This window comes from Elgaria multicarinata, chromosome 1, assembly GCF_023053635.1.
Source record: "Elgaria multicarinata webbii isolate HBS135686 ecotype San Diego chromosome 1, rElgMul1.1.pri, whole genome shotgun sequence".
Lineage (NCBI taxonomy): Eukaryota > Metazoa > Chordata > Lepidosauria > Squamata > Anguidae > Elgaria > Elgaria multicarinata.
This window is the reverse complement of record NC_086171.1, coordinates 218,787,924-218,800,567: the sequence shown is the minus strand read 5'-3', so window position 1 is coordinate 218,800,567 and position 12,644 is coordinate 218,787,924.

The window sequence follows — 12,644 nt, the reverse complement described above, 5'->3', positions numbered from 1 at the left end:
AGGCCATGGGGTTGGGAAGTGGGGGACCAGGGTTAAAGCCGCAGGAAGTGGAAGGGGGGGGGGAATGCCCTGCCACTCAGGAGAAAGGAAGGCATGCCAGGGGCAAAGGAGGGGGAGCAGCCAGGATTCACCCCCACCCCCACTGCAACACCACAGAGCACCTCCCTAAGCAGTTGGCCATAGAAACAGGAGGGAATCAAACACTCCATGGGGCAATTCCCCCCTCCCTCACCAAAAACCTCCAGTCAGTATGAAGAGTACGAGGAATGCAGCAGGAGCCCTGGCCTGGAGGAGGGGGCAGGGATGTGTTATGCGCACCCCACATTAAGCCAGTGGGGAGAGCTCCCACACCCACTCAGACAGGCCTGAGCGAACCAGGAGGCGTCCAGCACGGGGCCACCTTCCCCCTCCCCCCCCTGGCCTTCCGCTGGGAAATCCATCCAGACCTCCCCTCTGGCTACTTGACAGGCTCCTATCCCAGCAGGCCTTAAGGCCCTTCTCACCACCATCCCCCCCTTCCGCCTTACACTCCCTGGCAACAGCACCCATCCCACTTCTGCGCCCTGAGATGCCCCCCCCCCCCAGTCCAGGGAACCTGAGTGAGCAGGGAGAGGGGTCCCCCCCCTGATTCCGATAAAGCCAGATCACACTACGGGGGCGGTGGGATCCCTGGCTGTCTACCACTCCCAGGCACAGCAACAAAACAGCAGGTACAGCAACATCAAAGCCTTTATTGAACCGCATCCAGGATGGAGAAGATCCAGCCAGGAAAGGATCCATGTATTGTTTGCCAAGCAGTCAGCCCAGCAGGGCTCCTGTGCCTTCGCTCAGTGGCCTTATGGTCAGCAGGGAACATAAGAACAGCAGAAGAGCCCTGATGATGGATCAGACCGAGGGTCCATCTAGTCCAGCACTCTGTTCACACAGGGGCCAACCAGCCGTCGGCCGGGGATGAACAAGCAGGACCCGGTGCAACAGCACTCTCCCACCCATGTTCCCCAGCAACTGGTGCACACAGGTTTACTGCCTGTGATACTGGAGGCAGCACACAACCATCAGGGCTAGTAGCCATGGATAGCCTTCTCCTCCAGGAATTGACCCAACTCCCTTTTAAAGCCATCCAAATTGGTGGCCGTCACTACATCTTGTGGTAGTGAGTTCCATAATTTTACTATGCGCTGTGTGAAGAGGTCCTTCCTTTTATTTGTCCTGGATCTCCCACCAATCAGCTTCATGGGAAGATCCCCTTGGGTTTTGGGAGAGGGAGAAGAATGCCCCCCTGTCCACATTCTCCACACTAGGCATAATTTTGTCCACCTCTATCATGTCTCCCCTCAGCCTCCTTTCCCCCCCCCCCCCCAAGCTAAACAATCCCAGTTGTTGCAACCTTCCCTCATAGGGGAGATGCTCCAGCCTCTTAAACATTTCAGTTGCCCTTTTCTGCACTTTTTCCAGCTCTATAATATCCTTTTTCGGTGTGGTGACCAGAACTGTACACAGTATTCTAAGTGTGGTCACGCCATAGATTTGTATAAAGGCAGTATAATACTGGCAGTTTTGCAGCTCCATCACACCAGTCATGCCAGGTTTGCGGTTCTGCAGCGTTGCCCTCAGATGACGTCTTGCCTGTCCTGCAAGCATCCTGCCTCTTCCCCTCTCTTTTTCGTGTTTTAGAGCAGGGAAAGTCTGGATTACTTCCCCCCTAACGGAATTAAAGCGCCCTTCAGCCCCCTATGTAGTGCCATTGTCTCGCTATTGCCTTTGTTTGAGGAGTGTGCTTTGAAGTGAGAGCTTGCTGATGAAAGAGCAGTGCCGGGAGGTTCACCTCCTCCACGCACATGTCGAACTAACGGGCTTGTGCTGAGCCGGTCTAACATACTTTTGCTGCTCCAACCCCACCCTCCTTGCCCGCAACTCCCTCATTTTTAAAGATAAAGAGATGAAACATGGGACCGTGAGAGCGCTTATGTAGGGCTTTAGGCATGCCAAGTTTGAATCAGATTGGTTCATTCCTTGAGTTTTAAGGATTTTTAAATTCCCCCTCCCCTAAATCATCCCTTCACATTAACACACCAGTTCTGTGCAGGGTTGGTTCTAAGCAGAATTGCAGCTGTGTGTGTTTAATGGCGCTTGTTTATTGCTTGATTCCCTTACTCAAATCCCATTGATTTCAACAGCATTTACATCCAAGTCATACTAAAATCCGATGCATGCTTACCTTTGGCTATTGGGCGGTATAAAAATGTAATAAATAAATGAAATAAATAAAAATTTGCGTAAACCCCGTTGAACAGAGAGAGACTTACTTCTGAGTAAACATGTATAGAACTGACTTTTTTTTAAAAAAGCCTAAAACAGCAAACTGTAAAAAGGTGCTCTGCAACCCTATGCTTACTTCTGAGGTCTTACTTACGTTTACTCAGAAGTAAGCCTCCCTCTGTTCAATGGGGTTGACTCAAAGGTAAGCACACATGGGATTTTAGTATGACTTGAATATAAATGCAATGAGTAAGGCAACCAGCAGACCTTAAAATACAGATGAACTTGGAGACGCACAGCTTCGCATGGTCAAAGGAAATGAAAATCGATCCTTCGCACTGGTGGGCTATCAGGAAAAGGCTTTCAAGGGGGGTGGGAATTAAAAAACCCTACGCAAAGGTAAGCTCCTCTTTGCCACCTGCATGCTCTGCTGGAGCTTTCCCTCAGCCTCCAGCTGGCCCTTGGGGTACGTGGGAATCGGGTGGAGGGACTGCAGTCAGGGCCGGCGCTGCCATAGAGGCCAGTCAGGCGACCGCCTAGAGCACCAAGGTAAGGGAGGCGCCGAACGCTGCGCCCGGAAGTTGCCCTCTCACTCCCAGAGCCGCTCTAGCCGAGTGAGGGCAGCTTCTGGGCGCGCCGTTCTGAAGCCGCCCTTCCACCCCGCCCCCACCCAAGTGTCCTGGCTTGGCTGGGGTGGGGGTGGGGGCGGACGGACAGCTCCATGTTCTGGCATCCGCCACACATTCTGACTTCGAGTGAGGGAAAGGTAACGAGGCCTCCATCCCCACCTGTCTCCTCCTACCGGGGGCGGGGGGTACGCTGGGGTGTAGGGGGTGTGAAAGCAGCTCACCTTGCCTAGGGCACAAAATAGCCTGGCATCGGCCCTGACTGTAGTGGTTGTGATAGAGCCCCCCCCTCCTGCCCCCTTAGGGCTGCTAGTGAAATACTCCGCTGGGAACCACTGAGCACTGCCCCATGTGGTGGAGCGCATAACTGCAGCCTCTCAGGAACTACGTGCAGCTTCCCCTTGTGGCGAATCACTGAACTGCAGGAGGCAGCTTCTCTGCCAAGACTGACTCCGCCCACCCTCACTGGCCATTGGATCCTTCTGGGCAGGAAGCAGTATAAAAGGGCTTCCTGTGACAGCTCAGCTGTGCTTCAGCTGCAAGGTCCACTCAGGGGTCTGGAAACAAAGCCCTATGAAGAGAGACTGAAAGAACTGGGCCTGTTTAGCCTGAAGAAGAGAAGATTGAGGGGAGACATGAGAGCACTCTTCAAATACTTGAAAGGTTGTCACACATAGGAGGGCCAGGATCTCTTCTCGATCCTCCCAGAGTGCAGGACACGGAATAACGGGCTCAACCCATGGGGCCCCCTCACCCTTTGGAAGAGAGTGAGTTGCTTGCATGTAACGATGTGTTCATCTCTAAGATTTAGATGGCCTACAAGGACCCCTCCGACTCTAAGGTGATGCCCCCTCCAGCTGCACTGCATACACCACTGATCTGGGGGCTATGGCAGCCAGTGAGTGGGTGGGCGACTAGCAGGGCTGTGACTGAAGCACCTTTGCCCCCATCAGCTCCTACGGCTGCCTGGCAATGCTCCCCGGCCTCTGGAGGGAAGTGGCTGTGACCATATTTTGGAAACTAAAAAGGAGGACAACATGGTCGCCCCCAAGGGGGCGTGTCCAGTACCAAGGGGGCGTGCCCACCCGAACATAGCCTTGGTCACATGTCTGATTTTACAGCACACATTTAAGACAAATCTGTTCTACATAACATCTTAATGTTAAAATCACTGAAATAAAGAATAAGTGAGAGATTCAATGTATCTGAAATTAACTTCACTCACTCCTACTTTTGTAGGTTTTGCTGTACTTTGAAGTTTTTGCTCTACTCTGTGTGTTACATTCTCCCCTTCCCTCAAATATCTTTTCTGTCTGTATCTTCACTCATTGCAAGCTGCTGTTGTTGTTAACAGGGTTTGCTACTGGCCCCAGATCTGTTTCAAATTTGGTATGGCTAAAGCTCTACCTAAATCTTATCATGATACAAAGTTTCATCTCTTTATCTTTAAAAATGATGACTTAAAAAATAATAATTTTAATACCTCAATTTTTAAAAACATCCTAAAAAATCAATGGATGAACGGATCTGTTTCAAATTTGGTGTGGCTAAAACTCTACCTAAATCCTTTCATGGTGCAAAGTTTCATCTCTTTATCTTTAAAAATGATGACTTAAAAAATAATAATTTTAATACCTCAATTTTTAAAAACATCCTAAAAAAATCAATGGATGAATGGATCTGTTTCAAATTTGGTATGACTAAACCCCTTCCTAAGAGCTACCATTGTGCCAAGTTTCATGTCTTTATCTTAAAAAATGACGGAGTTATAAGCATTTTGTTAATTCCCATTAGAGCTGCTCTCTGAAAAAAAAAATCCGGATTTCCCTCCCCCTCCTGGATTTGCCACCCAAAACCCGGACAAATCCGGGCAAATCCGGGCATATGGTCACCCTAAACATAAACACCTCCCTCCACGTTTCCTCGGTATGTTGCATCTTTTGTAGTTTAATTGTAGGCTGCTTTGGGAGAGAATCTTGGCTGAAAAGCAGGACGGAAACTTAACAGCTAGAAAGAAATGGAATAAAATAATACTGGAAAAGGGTTGAATCTCTTTGTAGTTCATGGCTTGGAAAAAAAAAGCTGCTTAGTACTGGACAGGGAAATCATATGAGATCAGTAAATACACTGGCTCTGGGGGGAGATGAGTTGGAGTTTAGCAGCTTGGCTTGGAGATTCAGCATGCGTGATTCATTGTGAAACAGCACATGTCACTGGCATTTGGAACTCATGGGCACAGGATGTGATTAAAGCCAGGAATTCGCCTCAATCTGAAAAGCCGAGAAGGCATTTCCAGGAACGAGCATACTTTGTGGTGTTGTCACGTTTGGGGGAAGGGATTGGGTGGGCCAGGCAAACGGGAGCCTCCTGGGGTACTAGGTGATCCCAGAGAGGCCCGATGGAAGCCCCCCCCCCCATCTGGGGCTGCCAGAGATGGAGGCTGGGCTGTGGTGGGGAGAGCAGCAAGGGGTCATCCTCTCCCCAGGTCCCTCACGTAGCAGGGCCTTGGGGTCACTGAACAAGCATGGTCTCCAGAGGCACCAGAGCAAAAGAGGTCTGCCTTCCTCTGGAGCAGGGCTGGATCAGCTGCTGGGATCCAGGAGTTGCTGCATCCCATGGGCTCCAGGCTGATCCCATTGGCTGCTGGAAAATCTTTTCTTTATCTTCTGAGAACAGAACTCGTGCTGAAGCTGGCTGTGTAGGTGGAAAACAGTCCGAGGAAGCTTAGTAGGGAAAGGAATCAGGTTGGCTTGCGGGCGGCACCTGTAATTTGTTTCCTCCGTTCCCAAAGTGGCTCCACCCAGGCTGGTCCTTATATCTTGGCGTGGCTCAGTCGTGGGCACATGCGGCTCCCTCTCAGCACCACCATGAAGCCCGGAGGCCTCTCGCTCCTGCTGGGCTCCTTTGTCCTCTGCACGGGGCTGCTGGCAGCGCCAGCCGACAGTGAGTAGAGGCAGCGGCTGTGCTGGGGTTCACGGTCGGGGGCTACGGGGCAGGTGCCAGCCACACAGGGCCCCCAACGGGACCTTTCTCGCTCTTCCCAACCGCCATGGGCATGAGGGGGGTTGAATGCGCATGGTGGTCCCAGGACAGATCACCTGCCCTGCTTACTTGTGAGGAGGGATGGGAAGGAAGGGCAGCAGGAGGGGCCTGCGGAACTCATGGCAAATGCTCTGCTTCTAGAACAAGGCAGCTAAGCAAAGGAATTGCCAATGGCCGGACCTTTTTCCCACCAAGCTGCAGGGGAAAGCCTTCCTGGCCTGGATCATGGGGGAAGTTTCCCTTGCAGAACGCCTGCATCATGGCCTTGGCCTGCGGAAGGCCCAGGACCCCTCCCTGATGAGGCCAGAGCGTGATGAGGGAGACTGGGCCAGGGGCATAGACTGGGGAAGGGGTATGTGTTGAGGAGTCCAGAGAGGCAAAGGCCCTGGGCGGGGAGCAGAGGCCTTTCTCCAGCCAGGACGGGGCCTCGTGTGCCCCCCACCCCACCCCCAGTGCAGACCTGCACGTCCCAGCGCCAGAGGAGCTGCACCCAGGACCCCTGGCCACGCGCAGGGCTTTGCAGAGCCTTCTGGGGCTGGCGGTGGCGCAGGGCTCCGTTTCGGCTGAGCAGCTGCTTCCTTGCCACCTGCCGCTGGGCTCCTCGCAGGGGCTGGGGTGGGCGGCTTTGGGGCTCCCCGCGCCAGGCTGCCTTCCACTCAGGTGGGACGGGGCAGCCCCCTCGGCTGGGATCCTTTGAGCGGCCTTGTGTGCCCCCCTCGGCCTCCTCTAAGCAGATGCTTCCTCCCCACAGGAAGAGGCCTGACCCAGAGCCAGCGCGACGAAGACCGTCCTGCCGGCCGCTTGGATGCCGGCCTCCATGGCAAGCGACGCTGCCAGCCCGTTGCCGCTGCTCCTGCTCTGGCTGGTGAGGATCGTTTGCCAGCCAGTTCTGTAACTGATCATTATCACACTCAGGCACTAGTTGCTCAATTAATTTGCATAATTGCTCAATTAATGGGGTGACTGATGGTTGTCGGTAGCTTTTGGGGTCACGAGTGCTGCTGATTAAGGCTTGATCATGGATGCCGGCTCTGCGCTGTGGACGGATGATGGGGTGTGAAATGTCAGCGGAGTGATTAGGCATCTCTGTGGCCGGGAGGTGCTGTGTGTGTCTGTGTGTGTGTGTCTTTCCGTGTGTCTGTGTGTGTGTGTCTGTGTGTGCTACGGGCACGTCTTGGGGCCCGGCAGGCACCACCTTCCCAGGGCAGGTGGTCTTTTCACAGTGCCAGACTTCCCAGATGCGCCTGGGAAGAGCCTCGCTGTGGGCTGTGCACTGGGGAGCTCTTTGGGGTGGGTTTGGGGTCTGAGGGGGGAGTCTTTGGGGTCAGCAGTGAGGAGAAGGAGTAGTAGGCGCCACTGCCGCCGCCAGGCACTTCATTGTGGATGGCCAAGGACTCTCCCAGGGAGGATGGTCTTGGGGAACTGAATGGCTCTGCTTTGATGGACAGCCTTTGCCCAGAACAGTCCGAAGGAGGGGAGCAGGTGCTGTTGCCTTCATCCCATCAGTCCAGGCATGGTGTGTGTGTGTGTGTGAGTGTGTGTATGTGTGTGTGTGTGTGTGTGTGTGTGTGTGAGAGAGAGAGAGAGAACAGCCTCCTGCCTCCCATGCTGGCTAACCAATGGGAACCCCAAATGCACAGTGAAGCTCCCTTTGCTGTTACCCTTGAGTAGGGGGCACAGCCAAGGAAGGAAAGGGGCTGTGGGGAGGGGAGGGGATGTTAGGCTGGGAGGGGCCACGGAGGCCAGCGAGCCCAACCCCCTGATCAGTGTAGGAATCCAGCATAACGGGCCCCTGACCGGGGTGGGGTGGGCCAGCATCCAGTCTCTGCTTGAAGGCCTCCAGCGACAGAGAGTCCCCCACCCACCTCCCTCGGCAGATGGTTCCATTGACTGACTGTGAGGAGGTTTTTCTCAATGTTCAACCCAAATCTGCCTTCCTGTAACTTAAGCCTCCCGTTTTGTCTCCTGAAGTCTTGGATGTGAGAGAACAGGCTGCAGTCCTCTTCTGCACACCTTTAAGGACTGGAGCAATGCTATCCTATCCCCCTCGGTCTTCTCTTCTCCAGCCTAAACATCCCCAGTTTCTTCAATCTTTCCTCGTAGGACTTCATTTCTAGTCCCCGGATCTGACCGGCACAGAGTAGAGCGGAAGTGTGGCGTCCTGTGAGGCAACCGAAAATTGCACTTGCCTTTTTCGCAGCCACATCACGCTGCTGACTCACAGTCAGCTTGTGATCGACTACAAGGCCGAGATCCGTTTCACATGTTTTCACACGTACTGTTAGCAAGTCAGTATCACCCATTTTATACCTGTGCTTTTTATGTCTTTTTCCTCAATGAAGAAATTGTTGAAGGGTACAGGGCTGGGGGCCGGGCCCAGGCCCCACGGACCCCCCCTCCCCCCTCAACACATCCCCCTTCGTGCTGGCCCTGGAAATCCTGTTTTGCTCCTTCTGTACCGTTTGTCCTCTGTGTGCGAGACAGACGCTTCCCAGTCACCATCATAGCCTTTTCGGTGGTGGTGGGGTCCCCCCACATCCCTCAAATTTCTCTCCGAACAGCTCCCCCTCCTTTCCCCCCTCCTTGCCTCTCTTGAGTGCTGAGTTCTTTCCGACTGCCTGATGGGAATATTCCAGTGCAGGTCAATGCCCGGTACATCACACTGCATAGTTTGGGGTGTGTGTGTGTCATTTTTTTAACCAGCTGCACCCCCATTCTTACCATTTTTCTTTCTAAACGATATTTCTCAAGCTTCCCTAGGAGAATGTTATTTATTTATTTATTTATTTATTTATTTATTTATTTATTTTATTACATTTATATACCGCCCCACAGCCGAAGCTCTCTGGGCGGTTTACAACACTGACATGTTATGTCAGTGGAGGTCAAAAGCCTTGCTGAAAACTAATGACATCGGCTTGAACGGCTCTTTGCCCAAACAACTGTTACTTTTCCAAAAGTGGAAACGGAGCTGATTCAGGTGTTTTGCTCCCCACCCCAGTGCCCAGGTATTTCTTAACGCCGGCCCCTCCTTTAAACCATCCCCTTTACAACCACGGCCGCTATGGGCACAGAATGGTGGACTAGACAGGCCTTGGGCCTGATCCAGGCCGTGCCTCCTTCTGCTCTTGAGGCTTGTGGTTTGTGGCCTGCCAAATTGGAGTCCACTCCCAGAAGGTGGTCTCTGGAGAGCGAAACAGAGGCAAGGCAATTTTTAAATCCGTAGTTGCGAAAACAAAATGCCGCGGGGGGGGGGGGAGAAGAATGGGGCAGCCAGAAGGAGGTCAGAGGGAGGAGAGTCAGTTTGGGCACCACACGTCTCCCTCTTGCTCCCCCTCTGGCTGCCCAGTTCCTTCCTCACCCCCGTTTTATTTTAATCTGTAGATGCAAAGGTTCGCATCTACAGATTAAAATAATAATAATAATAAAAAAAAAATGGGGGGGAAGGAAGAAATAGGGCAGCTGGAGTGGGAGGAAGAGAGGGACACACAGCCCCCGAACCGGCCCTCCTCCAGCCAATGACGACCAATCAGGGGGTGTCATCGGCTGTGGCACACCTCTGCTTACAAAAGGTGGGGTAAGTGCCCAATTTCTTTTAAGTGGACTTTCGGGGGTTTGCCCCTGGATGGCTTTGGGATGGCGGCTGCGTCACATAGATGACCTGCTGCCACTCTGGATCCACCCCGGAGCAAATCCCTTGTCAAGAACTGGGCACGTTTAGCCCAGAGAAGAGAAGATTATGGGGAGACATGAGAGCACTCTTCAAAGACTTGAAAGGTTGTCACACAGAGGAGGGACAGGATCTCTTCTCGATCCTCCCAGAGTGCAGGACACGGAATAACGGGCTCAAGTTAAAGGAAGCCAGATTCCGGCTGGATATCAGGAAAAACTTCCTGACTGTTAGAGCAGTACGACAATGGAACCATTGTCATAGGGAGGTTGTGGGCTCTCCCACCCTAGAGGCCTTCAAGAGGCAGCTGGACAACCATCTGTCAGGGATGCTTTAGGGTGGATTCCTGGGTTGGATGCGATGGCCTTGTAGGCCCCTTCCAACTCCGCTATTCTACGATTCTATGATTCTAAGGCCATCCCCTGGAATGAGAGGAGGTTGACTGTTTGTGCCTTCTTTTTTCTCTCCTGTGTTCAGAGACTGCGGGCGGGTCCTCTTTTCCCAGTGGCAGCCAGGCTGGAAGGCAGGAGTGGGTCACCTCTAAAGATAAAACAGCCCCCAGGACAAGGGTTTTATGTATATTGCTTGAGGAGACTGAGGTGGCCCCAAACAACCCTTTGCCCAAGGAGCAGTTGGAGAACCAGGAATGCAAAACGGCGGGCAAAGGAAATATTTTCCCCAAAGAAACAGCCCTCCCCAGGGAAGGCACCCTTGTCCCAAAGGAAGTAGGCCCTCCCCCAACGGAAAAGCCTCGCTGTAAGAAGACGCCGCGGCCCGGGGGAAGACTTACAGACAACGCGGACACCGGCCCATCTGGGGTAGAGAAACCTGTGGAAAAGCCCCAGGCAGGATCAGAAGGAAACGTCCTTGCTGACAAGGAGCCTCAGCTGGGTGTGGGAACAGTCTCTGGTGAGAAACCTCCTTCAAGGTGGAACCCCCCGTTGGTTGGAAGCCCCATTCTTGCTCCAAAGCCTGCGTGTTCCAATGCGGGATCGATCACTGATAAAAACTCCACGTCTGGAGACAAGCCAATATCTGGGGGGAAGCCAGCAATGGGTGAAAAGCCAGCTTCTAATATCCACATTGGCAAACCTACATCTGCCTCGGCTGAGAAGCCCATTCCTGGAAACACAACGCATGGCAAACCCATCTCCGAGGAAAAGCCGGTTTCTACTGCTGAACATGTGGCCTATGTGAAACCCACACCTGGAGAAAAGCCAGCTTCTAACACCACAGCTGCAAAGCCAACATCTGGAGAAAAGCCAGCTTCCAACACATTGGCTGCAAAGCCAACATCTGGAAAAAAGCCAGCTGCTAACACCACAGCTGAAAAACCCAAACCTGGAGAAAAGCCAGCTTCTAACACCACGGCTGCAAAGCCAACATCTGGAGAAAAGCCAGCTTCCAACACATTGGCTGCAAAGCCAACATCTGGAGAAAAGCCAGCTTCTAACACCACAGCTGAAAAAACCACACCTGAAGAAAAGCCAGCTTCTAACACATTGGCTTCAAAGCCAACATCTGGAGAAAAGCCGGCTTCTAACACCACGGCTGCAAAGCCAACATCTGGAGAAAAGCCAGCCTCTAATACCATGGCTGAAAAGCCAACATCTGGAGAAAAGCCAGCTCCCAACACATTGGCTGCAAAGCCAACATCTGGAGAAAAGCCAGCTTCTAACACCACGGCTGAAAAACCCAAACCTGGAGAAAAGCCAGCTTCTAACACATTGGCTGCAAAGCCAACATCTGGAGAAAAGCCGGCTTCTAACACCACGGCTGAAAAACCCAAACCAGGAGAAAAGCCAGCTTCTAACACTGCGGCTGCAAAGCCAACATCTGGAGAAAAGCCAGCTTCTAACACCACGGCTGAAAAGTCAACATCTGGAGAAAAGCCAGCTTCCAACACATTGGCTGCAAAGCCAACATTTGGAGAACAGCCAGCTTCTAACACCACGGCTGAAAAACCCAAACCTGGAGAAAAGCCAGCTTCCAACACATTGGCTTCAAAGCCAACATCTGGAGAAAAGCCGGCTTCTAACACCACGGCTGCAAAGCCAACATCTGGAGAAAAGCCAGCCTCTAATACCATGGCTGAAAAGCCAACATCTGGAGAAAAGCCAGCTCCCAACACATTGGCTGCAAAGCCAACATCTGGAGAAAAGCCAGCATCTAACACCACGGCTGAAAAGCCCACACCTGGAGAAAAGCCAGCTTCTAACACCATGGCTGCAAAACCAACATCTGGAGAAAAGCCAGCTTCTAACACCACGGCTGCAAAGCCAACATCTGGAGAAAAGCCAGCTTCCAACACATTGGCTGCAAAGCCAACATCTGGAGAAAAGCCAGCTGCTAACACCACAGCTGAAAAACCCAAACCAGGAGAAAAGCCAGCTTCTAACACTGCGGCTGCAAAGCCAACATCTGGAGAAAAGCCAGCTTCTAACACCACGGCTGAAAAGTCAACATCTGGAGAAAAGCCAGCTCCCAACACATTGGCTGCAAAGCCAACATCTGGAGAAAAGCCAGCTTCTAACACCACGGCTGAAAAACCCAAACCTGGAGAAAAGCCAGCTTCCAACACATTGGCTTCAAAGCCAACATCTGGAGAAAAGCCGGCTTCTAACACCACGGCTGCAAAGCCAACATCTGGAGAAAAGCCAGCCTCTAATACCATGGCTGAAAAGCCAACATCTGGAGAAAAGCCAGCTCCCAACACATTGGCTGCAAAGCCAACATCTGGAGAAAAGCCAGCATCTAACACCACGGCTGAAAAGCCCACACCTGGAGAAAAGCCAGCTTCTAACACCATGGCTGCAAAACCAACATCTGGAGAAAAGCCAGCTTCTAACACCACGGCTGCAAAGCCAACATCTGGAGAAAAGCCAGCTTCCAACACATTGGCTGCAAAGCCAACATCTGGAGAAAAGCCAGCTTCTAACACCACGGCTGAAAAACCCAAACCAGGAGAAAAGCCAGCTTCTAACACTGCGGCTGCAAAGCCAACATCTGGAGAAAAGCCAGCTTCTAACACCACGGCTGAAAAGTCA